We start from the raw sequence: 19,388 nt of genomic DNA on the forward strand, positions 1-19,388 counted from the left end.
AAATCAAACATATCAATAATTACATTAAATGCAAATAAATACACAACCCTACCCAAATGGCATAGATTATCAGATTGTGTAAAAAAGCAAGCCCTACTAAATGCTGTTTACAAAAAATATGTAGTAGATTCAAAAACATACATTGAAAATAAAATTTATAACATGCAAACAAATAAACAAAAACATGCAAATAGTGGCCATAAGAGAACTGAGTGGCTATGTTCATATCACACAAAATCAATTTTGTGACAGGAAATATTACTAGAGACAAAGATAGACACTTCATAACAATAAAAACATCATCAGGGAAATGTAAAAATTATAAACACATATACACCTAACAATAGAGCTCCCAAATATAGAACATAAAAAGTTGGTAGAATTGAAAGAATAATTAGACAACTTAATAATAATAAAGATTTCAATGACCTATTTTTAAAAATTGATAGAAAAGGTAGCAAGAAATCACCAATGACATGAAGACTGGATTAACACTATCAAATAAATTTTTTTAACGAATATCAATAGAACACTTCAACCAAAGTCTGCAGAATATACACTCTTTTCAGACACACATGAAACAATCTCCAAGATAGACAACTTGCTTAGCCATAAAACAATTCTCAAAAGTTTAAAAGGTTGAAAGTATGTAAAGCATAATCTCTGACCATTTGAAATTAAATTGGAAATCCACAAAAGAAACAAATCTGAGACAATCCTAATACATAGGCATTAAACAATATGTTAACCCATGGTTCAAAGGGGAGATCATAAAATAGTTTAGGGGCGCCCCTGGGTGGCTCAGTCGCTTGAGTGTCTGACTTTTGATTTTGGTTTAGGTCATGATCTCAAGGTTCCTAAGTTAGAGCCAGATGTCAGGCTCTGCACTGACAGTGTGGAGCCTCTTGAGATTCTTCCTTCCTTTCTCTCTCTCTTTCTCTCTCTTTCCCTCTGTGCCACTCCCTGACTCGCTCGCTCTCTCTCTCTCAAAGTAAATAAACTTAATAAATAGTTAGAATCACTGAAACTATGAAAAACACATCATATCAAATTTTCTGGGATGCAGCTAACATCTTAGAGTGTGAACTTCAAATGCCTATATTAGGGGGAAAAAAACTCTGAAATCAATCACGTAAGCTTCCACCTTAGCAAGTTATAAAAAAAGCAAACCAAACTCAAAGCAAGAAGAAGAAAATAATAAATATTAGAGTAAATAAATGAAATAAAAAAACAGAAATGCAACAGAGAAAATCAACAAAACCAAAAGATAATTCTTACAAAATAAATAAATAAAATTGATAATCCTTAGCTAAACTACGAAAATGAGAGTAACAAATTACCAAAGTCAGTAATGAAAAGGGAATATCAGTGTTTTCCCCATGAAAATTAAGAGATTTAAAAGAAAATATTAAATTAAATAAATACCAACAAATTAGACAAGTCAGAGTATAAGCACAAATTCCTAGAAAGACATTATCAAAATTCACTCAGAAAAGAAGGAATAGAATCTGAATAGACCTATAATGTGTAAGGAAATTGAATTAGTTAATTAAAAATATTCTCTCAGAGAGAATGTTAGGCACGAGTGGTTTCACTGATGAATTACACCAGACATTTAAAAAGAAATAATATCATTCTTTTTACAAGCTTTTTCAGAAAATATAATAAAATAGTATACTTTCTAAGTTCTTATATAAGACTAATATTACCATGACTACAAAAACTTACAAAGACATCAAGAAAATAATACTATATGGGGCGCCTGGGTGGCGCAGTCGGTTAAGCGTCCGACTTCAACCAGGTCACGATCTTGCGGTCCGTGAGTTCGAGCCCCGCATTGGGCTCTGGGCTGATGGCTCAGAGCCTGGAGCCGGTTTCCGATTCTGTGTCTCCCTCTCTCTCTGCCCCTCCCCCGTTCATGCTCTGTCTCCCTCTGTCCCAAAAATAAATAAACGTTGAACAAAAAAAAAAAGAAAATAATACTATAGACCAAATAACCAAAGTGAATAGAGATGCATAAATTTTTAACAAAATGTTAGCACATTGAATTCAGCAACATATGGTGATTATACATCATGACCAAGTGGGATTTATACCAGGAATGCACAGTTGGCTAAATATCTGAAAATTAATTACTGTAATATACCATATTAAAGAAAGAACAAAATCCGCATGTCAACCCAATAGATGCAAAGAGCTTATGGAAGAAATTCAACACCATCCATAACAAAATTTCACTACAAACTAGGAATAGGTAGAGTATTCCATAACAAAAATACAAAAAAAAAAAGTATGTCTAACATCAAACTTAATGGTGAAAGACTGAATGCTTTCCCCCAAAGATGTGGAAAAGGGCAGATACACTCTTTCTGTTGTCTCCATTTGTATTTAACATTGCACTGGCAACTTTAGCCAATACATTAAGGCAAGAAAATGAAGGACAAAATGAAAGAGGAAGAAGAGGAAGAGACTGGAGTGGGGTCAGAAATTAACGGAATTGAAAGCTGAAGAAATAAAACTGACTTCATTTGTCAATGACATAATCCTTACACGTAAGGAATCCTATGAAATGCCCCTTCTCCCTCACTCAAAATTTACTAGACTGTATAAGTGAATTTAACCAGATCATAAAAATATAAAATTAATATCTAAAATCAACTGAAGTCTCTATACTAGCAGTGAGCAATCAGAAAACAATTCTACTCAGAATAGCATCCAAAAGAATAAAACACATTGGAATAAATTTAATACAAGATGCATAAGATCTGTACACTGAAACCATAAAACATTGCTGTAACAAAATATAAATAAATGAGGACACACACTATGTTCGTGGCTTGAAATATATTTCCCCAAACTGATGCAGTTTTTCCCCAAAGTGAGCTGCAGACTTAATGAAATCCTTGTTAAAATTCCTGCAAGATTTTTTTTTGTAGAAAATAGCAAGCTAAATTTAAAATGCAAAGACCTAGAATAGCCAAAACAATTTTGCAAAAGAAAACAACTTTGTAGGGCTTAAAGTACCAGATTTCAAAATTTACTATAAAGCAACAGTGAAGAAGACAATTGGTTTTGGCATAAGGATAAACAAGGAGATCAATGCAACTGAATCGAGTCCAGAAATAAATCCTTATGTTTACAGTCATTTTTTTTTCTTGACAAAGTCAATTCAATTATATTTTAAACAAATGGTAATGGTATAATTAGATATCCATGTGCAAAAGGAATAATTTAGATGCTACCAAAAATTCACTCAGTATCAATCACTGACCTAAATGTAAGAGCTAAAACTTATATTAAAATTCTTCAAAGAGAACATAAGAGTAAAGTTTTAAGACTTTAGTTTAGGCAAAGAGTTATTAGATACAAAATCAATTGTAAAATATAAATTATAAAATATATTATACTTCATTAAAATGAAAAATATTTGCCACTTCAAAAGACACCATTAAAAAAAATGAAAAGTCCAGGGATTTAGGAGGACACCTGTGATTAGCACTGGGTATTATATGTAAATGATGAATCACGCAATTCTACTCCTGAATCCAATATTTCCCCCTATGTTAACTAATGAGAAGTTAAATAAAAATTTAAAAAAGAAAATCAAAAGACAAGGCATAGACTGGGAGAAAATACTTGGGAAATATATCTGATAAAAGTACTTCTATTCATTATATATTATGTAATATACTGTATAACATATAATTTAAAACACAATATAATAGAATAACATGGTATAATATAATACTATATAACAACTCAAAAATAAGAAAAGTTACCTAAAATTGACAAGAATATACGCAAAGGGCTAATAAGCACATGAAAAGCTGTTACATGTTATTAGTCATTAAGAAATGATATTAGGAGAATCTGGGTGGCTCAGTCAGTTGAACACCTGACTTCTGCTCAGGTCATGATCCCATAGTTCAAGCCCCACATGGGTTCAAGCCCCATGGGTTCAAGCCCCACATCCAGCTCTGTGTTGACAGCTCAGAGCCTAGAGCTGCTTCAGATTCTGTGTCTCCCTCTCTCTCTGCCCTCCCTCACTTTCACTCTTTCTCTCTCAAAAATAAATACACATTAAAAATGTTTAAAAAGAAAAGAAATGATATTAAATCTATATTGTAATACTATTACATACTTATAAGAATGCTTATAATAAAAAAAAAAACTGGACGATGCTAAGTTTTGGAAAAGAAACTGGAACCCTTACACACTTTTGGTAGAATATAAAATAGGATAGCCAATTTGGAAAATAGTTTGGCAATTTCTTAAAGTGAAACATAAACTTACTCTATAACCCAGCAATTCTGCTCTTAGTAATCTACCACATAGAAATGAAAACATGCTCACATGATTTATACACAAATGTTCATAGAAGCAATTTTTATAATGGCCCCAAATTAAATGATCCAAATATCCACCAAATGATAAATAGATAATATAATAAAGTGTGGAATATATCCATACAATTCACAATTCAACAATATGAAGGAATGAAATACTGATACATGCTACAACATGTATGAATCTTAAAAACATTATACTAAGTGAAAGAAGCCAGACAAAGGCTGCATATTGTAGGATTTCATTTGTATAAAATTTCTTTAAAAGGTAACTTTATAAAGAAAACGAAAGCTCCAAACACCACAATTCCAGATTTCAAATTATATTACAAAGCTGTAGTAATCAAAACAGTATGGTGCTGGCATAAAAATAGACACATTGATCAACAGAACAGAAAACCCAGAAATGAACGCACAATTATATGGTTAATTAATCTTTGACAAAACAGTAAAGAATATGCAATAGGAAAGACAGTCTCTTCAACAAATAGTGTTGGGAAAACTGGGTGGCTACATTCAAAAGAATTAACTTGGACCACTTTCTTACACCACACACAAACATAAATTCAAAATGGATTAAAGGCCCAAATGTGAGACCTGAAACCATAAAATCCTAGAAGAGAACACAAGCAGTAACTTCTTTCACATCAACCATAGCAACTTCTTTCTAGATATGTGCCCTCAGGCAAGGGAAACAAAAGCAAAAATAAACTGTTGGGACTACATTAAAATTAAAAAGCTCCTGCACAGCGAATGAAACAATCAACAGAAATAAAAGGCAGCCCATGGAGTGGGAGACGATATTTGCAAATGACTTTTCTGATAAAGGGTTAGTTTCCTAAATACATAAAGAACTTAAAAAAGTCAACAATCAAAAAATAAATAATACAATTACAACTGGACAGAAGACATGCAGAGACATTTTTCCCAAAGAAGATATACATCCAGATGGCCAACAGACACATGAAAAGATGGTCAACATCACTCATCATCAGGGAAATGCAAATCAAAACCACAATGAGATATAAAACCTCACCTGTCAGAATGGCTAAAATCAACAAGACAAGAAACAACAGATGTTGGTGAGGATACGGAGAAAAGGGAGCCCTCTTGCACTGTTGGTGGGAATGCAAACTGGTACAGTCACTCTGGAAAATAGTTGGGGTTTCCTCAAAAAGTTAAAAATAGAACTTCGCTAGAATCCAGAAATCTTACTACTGGGTATTTATCCAAACAATACGAAAATACTAATTTTAGATACAAAGGGATATGTGCATCCCAAAGTTTATCATTATCTACAACAGCCAAAGTATGAAAACTGGCCAAGTGTCCATAGGTTGATGAAAGGATAAAGAATAGGTGCTATGTATATAAAATGGAATATTAATCAGCTGAAAAAAAAAAGAATGAAAGCTTGTCATTTGCAATGATATGGATTGAGCTACAGAGTATTAACCTAAGTGAAATAAGTCAGAGAAAGACAAACACCATATGATTTCATTCAGATGTGGTATTTAAAAGATAAAACAATGACCAAAGGTAAAAAAAAAGAGAGACAGAGAGAGAGAAAGACAGAGACAGAGACAGAGACAGAGAGAGACAGAAAGAAGCAAACCAGGATACAGACTCTTATCCACAGAGAGCAAACTGATGGTTAACAGAAGGGAGGCAGGTGAAGGATGGGTGAAATAGGTGATGGGGATTAAGAAGTGCACTTGTGATGAGCACAGGGTGATGTCTGGAAGGATTGTACACTTGAAGCTAATATTACACTGTATGTTAAATATTTATAACATGTATAACATGTATATATGAAGCCATGCAAATAAGAATTTTGTAGATGACCCAAAATACTTAAATGGCATGTTATTTCTTTCTGAAAGAATGTTGAGTAACAGAAGGTAGCTACATTTTGAAGTAGATTTACCTCAGCATCAACATTGAGAACGTAAATGAATGGCAAGAACTGCCGGCTTTCTAAACATTTCAATGTGACACAGTTCAGCCTCCTTTAAGAGTCCTGCTCTGCTAAGTACTACTTACGGACTTTGGGCAAAACTCTTGACACCTCTGAGTACCAATCCTCCTCTCAGTAAGATGGGGATGCAATATGAAAACATATGTAAACTGTACAGTAGGAACTTAGGAAATGTTTCATCTAAACTATATTTTTTAAGATAAATGGGAAGTGGAGGAGGGACACGCTTGTGATTTTAATAATTGTGGGTTCTTTAGGGAATTGCAGCTGAATTCTGGCTTCATTGCAGGGACTTGGAAAAAGTAACAGATGTTCTTTGAATAGAAACCTGCTGAGATAAGCCATCCAGTGTCCAACCAGGTAAATGAAATGAGACATGATTGACATTATTTCTTACTGTGGAGTTTCACTGTTTCTTTCCAAAATGGAGCTTTGTTTCTGAAAAGAAGCACAACAGAATGTCAAGAAGCTGTTCCTCTTGAAGCCACAAAGCTGTCTTGGCTTCCTAGAAGTTCCTGAAAGCTAGAGCTCCCAGGTTGAGAATCAGAACAATAGGTAAGAACCACAGTAGGCATAGGAGAAGCAAAAGATCCTAGGAAGGGGAGGGAGAGAAATGCATGGCAATACAGTCCAGGCAGAGTGTAAAATCCCGAGAAGACATTGGAGTTTGATCAAATCCAACTGAACAAACACGGTTTGATGCTTAAGTTGTATCTGAAACTACTCCAAGGATCTAAAAGTAGAGAGCCAAAAATAAAACCTGACCCCTGCCTGTAAGAAACTCACAAATATGTAGATGAAACACGTTAAATAAGTATACGTGTGAGAAATGCAATAATGGGAAGGGAGGAATAATCACTTCTGCTTAGGCCCCCAATTTTCACAAATTCCAGCCACAGAAAGGGACTTTTTTTTGCATCAAGTTAAAGTCTCAAAAACGTGCAATATGACAAAATCTGAAAGTTGATTTAGCAATGCAGTTTCCAGGACAATTTTCCTTTTGTGCTATTAGTCAAGACTTTGGGGCTAAAAGTGCTAGAAATACAAAACCAAATTAGTTTCAACAAAATAGAAAAGCTTTAAGAAAAGTGGGGGTGATACTGGGCCTCAGAGATGACCAGATGACTTTGTGGTATTAAATGCATCCAGGATTTCTCTCTAACTCCCCTTCTTTTCTCTTCTCCCTGTGTGTCACTTTCTCTCTCTCCTAAGGGTTTCTCTCACCAACTGAAACCATGCCTACACATACCTCCAAAGCTTACATGTTTCAAATTCTTCGAAGAGATGAAGTCTGACACTTGTACTCTCTAAATTGATTTACAAATCTAGAGAAGCGTGATTACAATGTGGGTGGGTTCTCCCGCTCCGTGGTGAAAGTGTGAGGTCATTAAAAATGTAGTCTTCACACGAAAAAGATATGATTGGTCTGAAAGAAGAGAATTTCTTTCAAGTAATATGGTACATTTCCCAGAAGAGGGGTCAAGCATAAAAAGTATAAAAAGTAACACTTTCCCACCACATTGTTTTGTTTTAAATTCTGACCTATCCTTTTCACGTTTTTTGAACCTGCCCTTAACCCATCCTCCATTCAACCCTATTCCAAATCTCTTCTGTCCCTTCACCCACACCACATGAACGTGTTTTAAAATTCAGCTTGTGGACAGATAGCAACATGCCTTGTAGATTCTGTGCACCTTTGGGAGTATTTAAAAAGGAAGAGATTGGGGCGCCTGGGTGGAGCAGTCGGTTAAGCGTCCGACTTCAGCCAGGTCACAATCTCGCGGTCCATGAGTTCGAGCCCCGCGTCGGGCTCTGGGCTGATGGCTCGGAGCCTGGAGCCTGTTTCCGATTCTGTGTCTCCCTCTCTCTCTGCCCCTCCCCCGTTCATGCTCTGTCTCTCTCTGTCCCAAAAATAAATAAACGTTGAAAAAAAATTTTTTTTTTAAATAAATAAAAAAAAAATAAAAAGAAAGAGATCACAAGCAGCTAAACTGCCCCTGGAGAGGGAGGTCAAAGAGCCAGGACCAGAGGGGCTAGTCAAACATGGAGAAAACAGGGTACAATCCCACATTCAGTAATTAGACAGTCATTTTAAGGGATCTAAACTCTCTTGCCAGATATTTTAAGTAGTTAACTTTTCTTTTTTTTTTTTTTTTAGCAAATACAAGGTCTGAGTGCTTCTGATAAAACATTTCATGTAATCATTTTCCCCTTTTACACATATGGCACATAAGCCACAAATAAAGAATAGCAGTGATTGTCTATCTTCCCAATGAAATATGAAGAAAAAGCATATTCCTGCAATCCCAATGTGCTGTTTATCTATAGTAAGACAAGTGCATGTGGATGCCTGTGTGTTGAGGAGGGGCAATAGTCAATGTCAATCAACTGTTTACATAAACACAGATTAGAGGCAGACCTTACATACATTTAGACTCTCCCCTGGCTTGCTGCTCTTAGAAGTGGGCACGCTCATGTTGCATTACCATTTTGACTAAAGGAACAGAGTCAATAACATCACTTTTTCTCATCCCAGGAAAGAAAATTATTCTGAATCCAATCATCAATCAATGTATGTAATCGGTCTGCTTAAAACATTTTGGGTTCTCACAGAACTAGCTATCCCTAGGGACACAATTGAAAAAGCCCGAGTTTGGGCTGGCTTGTTAATCCTACTACATCCCCACTAAAGTGTTAGAAGGTCAGCGAGGATTCAACATGTGCTCTGCTATTAACAAGATTATGGCAAGGGATTCATTTGAGAAGTTAGAGTCTGCACTCTGAGACCTCTAGTATCTGCATTCATTTGCATATAATTGTTTATCCATTACTTTCCCATACCATACAGCTACACTATTTTTCTATAATTTCTGGAGGTTAATGGCTTTTTTTCCCCCTCTAAATTCAAAGTCAACACAAACTGACACTAAAGTCAAGAAAATGTGCTTTTCGGAGTGCTGTAACAACAGCTGGTAGTCTGTACGTTGTGAAAAATGTATCTGATCAAGAACTTTTGCTAGCAGCATGCCAATGGATCCACACTGATGTCCTTGAGAAATAAAGGAATTAATCCTCATCTTCCATTTAGGGATAGAAAACGGACTGAGACATCTTGCATCATACAAATCTCTGACTTAGCCTTCACTCAGCCTTTTGTGCAAGTAAATGTAATTACTGAGCAAAAGAGAGGAACAAAAGAGCAGATTTTGATTCTCTCCCTGAATGGCCAGAATAATCAGCAGGCAGCTGGAGATGACTGGGTTTCAGTCATAGCTATCGTGTTCATGAATCCTCTGAGTAGGCACTGGCGTTAGGAAGATCTGGGCTGTGGGGCAAGAATGAATGGGATGGCTAGGCAAACCCACCCAACACTGGACATGTGCTTCTGGCACAAAAATAGATACTTCTTTCCCCTGCTTTCAGCTATCATTTATGTGTTTTCTGTTTTTTAAATTTCCCAGAGAAACAATGTTTCTAAAAATGTTTCAACTGAGCACCTCAATGCTGGATAAAACAGGTATGTTTTAAAGTTTATTTTTAGGAACACCTGGGTGGCTCAGTGGATTAAATTGTCTGACTTCCGCTCAGGTCGAGATCTCACAATCCATGGGTTCAAGCTCCACATTGGGCTCTGTGCTGACAACTCAGAGCCTGGAGCCTTTTTCAGATTCTGTGTCTCCTTGTCTCTGCCCCTCCCCTGCTCATGCTGTCTCTCTGTCTCTCAAAAATGAATAAATATTATGGGGTGCCTGGGTGGCTCAGTCCGTTGGGCGTCCGACTTCAGCTCAGGTCATGATCTCATTGATCCTGAGTTCGAGCCCCACGTTGGGCTCTGTGCTGACAGCTCAGAACCTGGAGCCTGCTTCAGATTCTGTGTCTTCCTCTCTCTCTGCCCCTCCTCTGCTCACACTCTGTCTCTCTCAAAAACAAATATTTAAAATTTTTTAAATAAATAAGTATTAAAATGTTTTAAAAATAAAAAAATAAAATTTATTTTTAAAACATAGCTAAGGCATAGGTAAAGAAGGGCAAAACTTACATGCCAGGAATGTTAAGAAACCATTGGTGAGGTAGCACTGCAGTCAGAGAGAATGGGGGCACCTCTAATATGTAGAGGTATAAATTCAGCTTTAAAAAATAATTTTGTGATTAAAATACACATAACATATAAAAATTTTTCAGTGTACAATTCAGTGGCATTAATTACATTTGCACCGTTGTGTAACTATAATCACTATTTCCAAATCCTTCCATCCCCACAAACAGAAACTGTTTCTGTTTCCCCATTTCTCCCTCCTCCAGTTTCTGGTAACCTACAGTCTATTTTCTGTTTCTATGAATTTGCCTATTGTAGATACTTCATGTGCCAGGAATTGATAGGGAAAAATCTACTATAAAATGGCTGACAGGACTGATAGGGAAATTCAAGTCCCCAACCAAACACTCCCCTTCTGGATTCTTTTTCCTACCCTGCTTACCGTGCATGCCAAATTACTACTAATGCAGAACGCGGAAGTAACAGACTATAAATTGTTCCCTCTGATTACGCTGGGGACTCAGACCTCTGGAGAGTGATCTCCTCTGAGCCCACGGGTGTAAAATAAACCTCCTGCCTTCCAAGATCTCCGAGTGCCACTTGGTTGTTCCACTGTGTGATCCAGATCACACAACATCTGTCCTTTTGTGACTGACTTATTGTATTTAACATATTGTTTTCAAGGTTCATCCATGTTGCAGAACTTCATTTCTTTTTTTAAGGTAAAATAATATTCCATTGCATACATGCACCATAGTTTATCTACTCATGTATTGATGAACACTTAGGTTGTTTCCATCTTTTGGCTATGGTGAATAATGCACTCCAATGAACACTGGTGTACAAATATCTCTTGAAGTCTCTTTGATTTTTTTTATATATACATTATATATGTGTGTGTGTGTGTGTGTATGTGTATATATATATATATATATATATATATATATATGTATTCTACTCTAGATGCAGAGTTGTAATGGGCCACATTGAATCAAGAGACATCGCTTGGAACCCCAGTATCTGTACAAAGCTTAGATCAGGGAGTCCCTAATAAACCTGACACTACCAAAGGAAATACCTTCAGTAAGTGAAACAGGAACCAAAAAAGATTCTTCCCATACAAGGTTTGCTGTATAGATCTCGGCTGTGAATGAGTGGAACAGAGAGAAAAAGAAAAACGTCAGAGAATCCCTAAGCCAGAGTCCTGAATCCCATGGACTTGTAGTTCTAATTCATGATACCTATGCGGCCAGGAAAACTTGAAGCCAAATAAAGTCTTGGCTTGCTTGGGCATCTAAGCAATGAGTGAAAACAAAACACCAACCTTCTTTGCTAAACATACATTTTCAAGAAACATGACCTAACAATAAGGAAGCATGAAACAAGTGTCGAAACAATTCACATACTAATAAAGTCAGCAGAAAAATAGAAGCAAGGGAGAAAATCAACCCTGATGGCTGAACATGTTAGAATCATCAGGTATTTTCCAGGTCACATGGAAAACAGAATTCAAGAAATTATCCAAAAAGCAAGCAGAGAAAACTGAAGAAAAGACATAAAATTGAGGTGATGCTGCAGAGGACACAGAGTAACAAGGCCTAATACATCAAGGCAGAGAATCAGGAAAGAACGCTTAAAAAAAAAAAGTGAGTAGACCATCTTTAGAGATACAGTAGCTGAAATTTTTCTGGAGTAAATTAAAGGCAACAATCCTTAAATTCTAGATGATCAACAAATCCCAAATAGAATAAAGAACAAGAAATCAATCTCAAATCGAATAAGACAAAGCTTGATGAAGCTGTGAAACCTCTAAATGGACAAAGCATACAAATGAAAAATAAATAGTTTACTTTTAGGGGTGCCTGGGTGGCTCAGTCGGTTGAGCATCCGACTTTGGCTCAGGTCATGATCTCATGGTTCATGAATTCAAGCCCCATGTCAGGCTCTGTGCTAACAGCTCAGAGCCTAGAGCCTGCTTCAGATTCTGGGTCTCCCTCTCTCTCTGCCCCTCCCCTGCTCACGCTCTCTCTCTAAAAAAACTAAGTAAAAACATTGAAAAAAGAAAAAAAATACATATATATAAAACCTCTGGGCGCCTGGGTGGCTCAGTTGGTTGAGCGTCCAACTTCGGCTCAGGTCCTGATCTCACGGTTCATGGGTTCGAGCCCCGTGTCGGGCTCTGTGCTGACAGCTCAGAGCCTGGAGCCTGCTTCTGATTCTGTGTCCTCCTCTCTCTCTACCCCACCCCTATTTGTGCTCTGTTTCTCTCTTTCAAAAATGAATAAACATAAAAAAAAGTTTACTTTTAGAGAAAAGACAAGCAGACTGACATCCAACTTTTTTGTTTTTGTTTTCTGTTCTTTCATGTGAGTATAGTTGATACAGAATGTTACATTATTTTCAGGTGTACAACATAGTCATCCCAAAAGTTTATACATTATGCTATTACCCTCTATGTAACCATACGCTGCTATAATATCATTGATTATATTCTTTGTGCTTGTGCCTTTTATGAGTCATTCATTCCCTAATTGGAAGCCCGTATCTCTCACTTCCCTTCACCAAACTTTTAAAGAGCAAAAATTGGAAGCCAGAGTTGCTGTAAGAAAATAACCTTTGATCCAGACTTATATAACTACAAATACTATCTAAAAAAAAAACCAGTAAAATAAAGATGCTTTTCAGACAAATAAAAACTGAGAGAGGTCACTAACAACAGACCTTCACTAATAGAACATGTAAAGAAGAAAACAATGGGAGAAACAACATCATCCCAGAAGAGAAATTTTAGATGCAAGAAGAAATTGTGAACAATGAATATCATGTGTTATAAATATATCTAAATGATTATTTTCTTTAGAAAACAATAACAATGACTTCTAAAATGGGTGTACAAAAATCAAGATAGAACTAAAGTCTTAATATTGTATGTAAAATGGGTATGGATGAAAGTTTACACAACTTTAAGCACCCTCTTCCCTTTGGAAAGAAGAGATTAAAATTAGATTTGTTAAATCAAAAAGTGTGTGATAGCAGGGCACCTGGGAGGCTCAGACGGTTGAGCATCCAACTTCAGGTCATGATCTCACAGTTTCTGAGTTTGAGGCCTGAATTGGACTCAATGCTGTCAGCACAGAGCCTGCTTTGGATCCTCTGCCCCACCCCACTCAAAAATAAATAAACATTAAAAAAAATGCATAACATTTCTAGGGTGATTGTGGTAGGCAGGCCTTCCAAATACATCCATGTCCTAATCCCAGGAACCTGTAAAGATGTTACATGTTAAAGGGGAACTGAGGTAGCAGATGGAATTAAGGTTACTGATGAGCTGATCTTAATTTATCCTGGATTATCCAGATGGGTATCACATATCCAATGTAATCACAAGCATCCTTACAGGTGGCAAAGATAGACAGAAGAGTTGGTGTCTGAGTGATGCAATGTGGCAAAGACTCCACCAGCCATAGCTGTCTTTAAATATGGAAGTGGGTTATGACCCAAGGAAGCTAGAAAAGGCAAGAAAATACATTCTCCCTTGCTGTCTACAAGAGTGAACAGAGCCATACCGATACCCTGATTTTAGTCCAGTAAGACTCATTTCAACCTTCTGACCTCCAGAAATATAAGATAATAAATTTGTTTTAGGCTACTAAATCTATGGTAATTTGTTATAGCAGCAATAGGAAACAAATACAGAGACAACCTGAAAAATGTAAAGAGGCAATCAATCCTAAATTTGTGAAATTTAGAAAAACTATACAATCTATAAAATACAAAATATAAAGAAAAAAAGCATACAATACACAATATACACTACAATATATACCCTACAAAATAACAGGAATAAGAATAAAATCAGAAGGAAAATAAGCAAGCGGGGCACCTGGGTGGCTCAGTCCTTTGGGTGTCCGACTGCAGCTCAGGTCATGATCTCATAGCCAGTGAGTTCGAGCCCTGCGTTGGGCTCTGTGCTGACATCTCGGAGCCTGGAGCCTGCTTCAGATTCTGTGTCTCCCTCTCTCTCTGCCCCTCCCCTGCTTGTTCTCTCTCTCTCTCTCTCTCTCTCTCTCTCTCAAAAATAATAACCATTAAAAACAAATTTAAAAAGGGAAAATAAATCTAAAGAAGCTATGAAGGGAGAGACAGAGAAGAGAAACAGCAAAAGCAGGACAGAGACCTCAAAATAAGTTGGTAGATATAAATCCATATATATGAAATCCATACTTAATGTTTATGTAAGAGACAAAATTCTTCAACCTGGACTTGACAAAATCCAACTACATATTGTTTTCATGAAACACACAGACACTAGATTTGTGGTGGTGATTATGTAATGTATATAGATATCAAATCACTATGTTGTAAATGGTGACAAAATTAGTATAGCATTGCGGGTCAATTATTCTTCAAATAAAAAAAAACTAAAGTTCTTTGGATATACAAAATTGACAAACATTTGTCAAAAGTGATCATGAAACAAAAGAAGACAAATAATTAACATTAGATTATAAATTTCAGATGCCAACATGATACACTTTAACAGGTGATAGTCTATAACAAAATCTGTGTGCCACAGAAATTGAAAATTTAGATCAAATGGAGGCATTCTAAGGAAAGTATAGACTACAAAATCTTACCTAAGAAGAAAATTTAGGTCTGAATGTTTCCTTAAACATGAAGAAAATTCAATCAAGTAAATAAAAATTTTCCCACAAAATAAAAGCATCAGACCTTCATAGGTTTAGAGACAAGTTCGCATCAAGTTTCAAAGAACAGATAAGAGTAAGAAAGATACTTATGTATTTCTACACATTTTCAAAGAACACAAAAATACTACTTCCATGCTCATTTTGAGGGTAGGAAAACCTTGACATCAAATCAGACAAAATAAGAAGGAAAATCTATAAGCCAATCTCGTTTATGTAATTAGATGCAAATTCCTAAATATATACCAGATTCAGCACTGGATTAAAATCAAATATAATACATGATGACAAATTTGGGGGCCTCGAGAAATATAATTTTTAAAAATTATTAATGTAATTACCACACGATCCCATTAAAGAATAAAATTCATATACAATCATCTCAGCTGCAGAAATTATATTCAGAAATATTTAACACACAGTCCTTATAAGAAAAGAACTTTTAGGGAACTATGAATAAAAGAAAACTTCCCTATCCTAACTATTTCTGACACTTTTAAATAGACATAATTTTTAACAGGGAAATACTGAAGCATCCCTTTTAAAAAGGAGGAGAAAAAACAAAAATACCCACTACTGTCCTTTTCAACAGGCAACTCTTTCAACTTTGGTTTCAGCAAGACAAAAAGAAACTGAAGAACAAAAGAAAAAAAATGTTATTGCAGATCATATGGCTGTCTACATAGAAAACCACAAAGAATCTACAGGCAAACTATTAGCACAAATAAGAAAGAACATTAATTAATTATGTTTCTGGACACAAGATAAATATATAAACATCAGCACGTTTTTATATGCCAGCAACAAACAGAAAAACGCAAATTTTACAAAGATCTCCTTTTAAAATAGCAACAAAAATAAAAGGTACATAGGAATAAATTCAACAAAAAATTATGAATCCTTTAGGAAAAAGTGTATGAAACAATTTTCAAAAACATAAAAGACGTAAATGAAGATAAATGACATATTCATGAATAGGAAGACTAAATAGTGCAAAGATTCTGCCCAAATTGATCTATAGCTTCCTTGTAATTCTACTCAAATTCTCAACAAAGACCCCAGAAATAAAATTCACACACCTGTCAAACGAGACTATATGAAAGAGCTGGAATTGGTATTCAACTGGGATAGCATGGATTTTTCAATTAATCTTTTTAGGAAAATTGTATTTCCGTATATAAAAAAAAGTGAATCCCTACTTTTTATCATACCTTGATAAATTAAAACCTTAAAATATGAAACTTTAAATTATTTAGAAGTACTGAGAATATGTTTATGACTTCAGAGTGGTGAGAAATTTTCAAACAAAACAGAAATTATTAGCCCTAAAGCAAAACATAGATCAAAGATATTTTTGATTACAATAAAATTGGTAATCGGGAGAATGGGAATTATATCCGTGCAAGGTGAAATTTCACATCTTCCTCAGTGCTTTGCAGATTCAACCCAATCCACCTATGCCTTCTCACTGGTGCCTTCTTGCTATGGCTGGCCTCATGTTTGGGAGGTGTGGCCAAAGGGGGGGGGGGGTTCTCAGTGTTACTGTTAAATGCCAGACTGTATTCTAAAGTAGTTTATCAGTTGCCTTAATATCAGTTCACATGCATGAGCATTCATCACTCAGATCCTCACCAATGCTTGGTATTTTTGGTGATTATTTGATAATCACCAGCATCAGCCCTAATGAAAGACATGAAGGGAGTCAAATCTGTCTACCGCTCCCACTTTTCCCTGAATACCATCCTCATACTCCTCTCTAGACCAATACATCTCCTTTAAGGTAATCAGTGTGCATATACCTTTTTGTCTTATGTCTTGAAAAACTTACTACCAGGAATGAGTATGTTTTCAGACTTTTGTATCACAGGGTAATTCTGAGCCTGTCTATGGTACTCTTTGCTTGGATACAGAAAGACAATGAAGCGGACATTAAACCTGTTTCAAAAATAACTAGCCCATGGAAGAGAAAAAGGTACTCTTCCAATTCTGTGCTTAGAGCACAAGTTACTATTCTGAATCCAGACACAAAGCATGGGGGAGGCTGAAGAGGATTTTACTTACTTCAGCAATCAGCATTTAGTTGAATCAGGGTTCTCATCTTATAATCCAGTTTTATACACCACAAGGAAAAAAAAAAGTCTCCTAACTGTCAGCAACAAGTCAACTTCAGTACGAGTTTTGGGTGTCTCTGCGAGTAATTTATTTTTGTTGGTGCCTTCCTATGTATTTTAGCGCACACATGAGAGAGGTCTATATCAGGAGCTATGGCCATACTCTGCACACTTATTCCTGAAAGGAAACTGTCAACTCAGAGAGATGAGTCTTGGGCCATACAGATAAATCCTCATCCTAAAACCAGTCTTTGAGAAGAGCAAAGCTTCAGGGTCACCTGCCAGTCTCTCCCTTCTTATTGCTCTTGGTAACCATATGACATTAGTTATGTGGCCTTGTCAGAAGGCCACAGATCCCCCTGATTCGTGGTCTTCACACTCTAAAGAACTTAAAATGTTTGGTAGACCTTGATAAACAGGGCACCCAGATCTGTTTTTCTCAGCAGATGAATACCAAAACCCTTGTCAAGGTGACAGAGCTATTAAGTGTCTATTCACACAGCAATCAGAAATTGGAGCATCAATCAGTAATCATAAAGTCAGGGGCATTTTCTCACAAAGTCAGGAATTCAGAGGGCTTTCATAAGCTAATCAGCAGGCATCAAATAGACAATCAATCTAATTAGCTGCTCACATTCGGATGGCAATCAAAGCAGCACAGTGCGCTTCATTAGTAATGATATTGAAAATGGTGATCTGTGCAGTATTCAGCTAGCAAATGAATATCCTTTTTTTGCAAATAGGTAGGGAGGATGTAGCTGTACTGTGTGCACCATATGCCAATTCAACGATGCAGGCCCAGGAACCCAACTGATGACTACTTTTTGCTTTTCTGTTGGTCTAAGACTAAGGGAGCAGGGTAGGGTCATTTACCGTTAAGTCTGACAATAGCACCGGTCCACCTTAGAGGAACACCTTACTGATGTTTACTGGACATCGGTAAATGGTAACAGGACCCACCTTAGAGGAAAAGTGCAGTAGAGCAATGTGAAGGGGAAGACAATAATTGTGAAAGAAAAAAAAATTTACTTTTCTTTATGAAAACACCATTATTTAGGGGCACCTGGGTGGCTCAGGCAGTTAAATGTCCAACTCTTGATTTCGGGTCAGGGCATGATCTCACGGTAGTGAGATCGAGCCCTTCTGTGTCAGGCTCCATGCTGGGTATGGAGCCTGCCTGGGATTCTCTCTCTCTCTCTCTCTCTCTCTCTCTCTGCCTCTCTCCTGCTCCCACATGTGCACATTCTCTGTCTCTCAAAATAAACATTTTTAAAAAATAAAAGAAAAAACCGTTGTTTAGTCCTAAATTCAATCTCTCTTTACCTTCAAAATCCACAACTTTTCTACTAGGAATAACTTCCTTGGATAAAATGGGCACTGAAGCACTCCATGGTAGGTTTCTTAAGAATCATCTTTCTTTGGGCTCCTGGGTGGCTCAGTCAGTTGAGTGCCCAGCTCTTGATTATGGCTCAGATCCTGATTCCAGAGTTGTGGGATTGAGCCTTGCGTCAGGCTCTGCACTGAGCATGGAGACTGATGAGGGAGCATAAGGCAAGCTGACAGGCCACAAACACCTCCGCCACAACCAGGTGGGATAAGTGTGATATTCCTCACTGCCCTCTCCTGGCTTCCCAAGAACAAAGGAAAGGGAGTAAACAAATGATTAACTGATGGAGATCATAGTCCTATAGGACCTGAGTCTCCTCCCCTTCATAGTGGTGTGGGAAACAAAGGCAGAAGGAAATGGCAGATAGAACTAAATTTCCTTATAACCTGCAGCCCATTGACAAATACTTGAGGCAGGAAGTGTAAAATGTTTCTCCAGGCACTCCCTGCTGTCTTAATGCTAATATTTTGCTAGAGGGAAAAAGAACCTTAGCTAGGCCTCCACTATCCTTCAAGTCCTCTTTAGCATATGAAAATCTCATTGGAAACTTCCCCTGGACTTTATCTCACCCCCACCCCCAAAGTATAAAACCAGTCTCTCTTCATGGCCCCAGAGCAGCTCTTCCTGCCCAGGGGTCCTGTCCCCTTGCTTCAATAAAATCACCTTTTTGCACCAGAGATGTCCTCAAGAATTCTTTCTTGGCCATTGGCTCCGGACCCCACGAACCCCACTGTCACCCCAGAAAACCTCATCAGAGCCTACTTAAGATGAAAATTCTCTCTCTCCTTCCCTCTGCTGTTTTCCCCTGCACTCTCCCTCTGTCT

Source organism: Prionailurus viverrinus, chromosome A3 (genome assembly GCF_022837055.1).
Source record: "Prionailurus viverrinus isolate Anna chromosome A3, UM_Priviv_1.0, whole genome shotgun sequence".
In the NCBI taxonomy this organism is placed as follows: Eukaryota; Metazoa; Chordata; class Mammalia; order Carnivora; family Felidae; genus Prionailurus; species Prionailurus viverrinus.